This window comes from Mustela nigripes, unplaced genomic scaffold, assembly GCF_022355385.1.
Source record: "Mustela nigripes isolate SB6536 unplaced genomic scaffold, MUSNIG.SB6536 HiC_scaffold_3785, whole genome shotgun sequence".
NCBI lineage: Eukaryota > Metazoa > Chordata > Mammalia > Carnivora > Mustelidae > Mustela > Mustela nigripes.
The window spans coordinates 1,414-3,564 of record NW_026743191.1 but is presented as its reverse complement, the minus strand read 5'-3'; the positions used below and the strand labels follow the sequence as shown (position 1 = coordinate 3,564).

The 2,151-nt window shown below is 30.5% G+C and overlaps 1 non-coding gene across 1 annotated transcript; it reads left to right on the top strand.

Annotated features, from left to right (window-relative positions):
* Positions 1-1,684: 1,684 nt before the first annotated feature.
* Positions 1,685-1,791, top strand: LOC132009052 (U6 spliceosomal RNA). Its single transcript, XR_009401776.1, has one exon. It is a non-coding gene; the product is annotated as a U6 spliceosomal RNA (small nuclear RNA).
* The last annotated feature ends 360 nt before the right edge of the window (positions 1,792-2,151 follow it).

Here is a 2,151-nt window from a genome sequence, read left to right as displayed (position 1 = left end):
GAAGTTATTTCCATCTCTTGCTTAGAGTTAATAATTTTATAATGAACATAAGAGTGCAGATATGTCTTCGAATAGTGACTTTGTTTCCTTTAGATATATATCTAGAAGTGGGATTACTGAATCATATGGTAATTTTACTTTTAATAATATGAATAATCTCCACACTGTTTTCCATACAAATTTATATCCCGGTCACAGTGCATAAGTTCCCCATTTTCCCCAATATTTACCAAAATTTGTTAGTTTTAATTTTTTGGTAGTATATATTCTAATAGTTAGTAATACCTTGCTGTGTTTTTCAGAGGTAAACAAAAACAACAACAGCATAATGACTTTGCCCTGAGTTTTTACGTTGAGCACTTTTTAATGCTCCTGTTGGTCATTTATATAACCTTTTTGAAAAAAAAGTCTATTGAGATCCTTTGGCTATTTTTAAAATTATATATTTTTTTCTATTTCTATTTGTTGGTTATTAACCTCTTTTCAGAAATAAGTTTTGTAAGTATTTTCTTCCATTCTGTGGATTGTGTTTTCATTCTCTCTCTCTCTCTCTCTCTCTTTTTTTTTTTTTTATTTTTTTTTTTTTTTTTTTTTTTTTTTTTTTTTTTTTTTTTTCTCTCTCTCTCTTTCTTTTTTTTTTTTTTTTTTTTTTTTTTTTTGGCAATGCAGAAACTTTAGTATGATGTAATACCATTTATTTATTTTTGCTTTTTTTTGCTTGTGTTTTTGGTCTGGTATCCCAAAAACTATTGGCAAGACCAATGTAAAGGAGAAATTTTCCTATGTTTTCCTTTTGGAAAATTAGTTTCATGCATCACATTTAAGTCTTTAATTTACTTCAAGTTAAGATTTATGAGTGATATAAGGTTCCAGTTTCATACTGTTTTATGGGACTATTCAGTTTTAAATATCATTTATTGAACAGACTATCTTTACCCATTACATATGTTGGCCTCTGACAAATATTAGGTGACTGTATGAAAGGATTTATTTCTGGACACTCAATTCTGTTCTACTTGTTTATTGGTCTGTTTTTATGCCAGTATACTTTATTGTTTTGAGCATGAGGGCTTTGTAGTTTAATTTAAAATCAAGAAGGGTAATTTCTCTTCTTCATTCTTTCTCAGAATTGCTTTGATTATCTGTTGTCTTTTATGGTCTCATATAAATTTTAGGATTCTTTACTTCTGTAAAAAAATAATATTGAATTTTTTAGACGATTATTTATTTATTTATTTGACAGAGAGAGATGACAAGCAGGCAGAGAGGCAGGCAGAGAGAGAAGAGGAAGCAGGCTCCCTGCTGAGCAGAGAGCCTGATGCAGGGCTCGATCCCAGGACCCTGGGATCATGAACTGAGCCGAAGGTAGCGGCTTAACCCACTGAGCCACCCAGGCGCCCCTAACATTGGATTTTTGGATAGGAATTGAATTTACAGATGGTTTTCAGTAGTATGGACATTTTAACAATGTTAATTCTTACCTTTCATAAATATGGGCTATCTTTCCATTTGTATCTCCTTCGATTTCTTTATCAATGTCATAGTTTATGGAGTACAGATCTTTCATCTTCTTAGCTAAATCTTTTCCTAAGTATTTTATTATTTTTGGTGCTATTGTGAATTAGATTGTTTTCTTTATTATTTCAGATAGTTCATCATTAGAGTGTTAAAATCCTCCTGCCTTGTGCTTAGTTTGGCAACACATATACTAAAATTGGAATGATGCAGAGAGGATTAGCATGATCACTGAACGAGGATGACATGAAAAACTGGGAAGCATTCCATATTAAAAACAAAACAAAACAAAACAAAATTCTTGTCTTTTATATATTGATCTTGTATTTGGCAGCTTTACTAAATTTGCTTATTCAAATTTTTTGTGAAGTTTTTAGGATTTTTTTACATGTAAGTTCATGTTATCCAAAAAAAAATTTTTTTACTTCTTCCTTTTTTTTTTTGGAGTCTTTTATTTCTTTGTGCTCCTTGTTTCTCTGGCTAGGACATCCAGTACTATGTCAAATGAGAGTAGTGAAAGTGGACACACTTGTCTTGTTTCTGATCTTTAAGGTGAAAACTTTCAAACGTTTTTGATTGAATATGAGATTAGCTCTGGGCTTGCAATATGTGTTTTTTTAATGGATTTTTAAAATT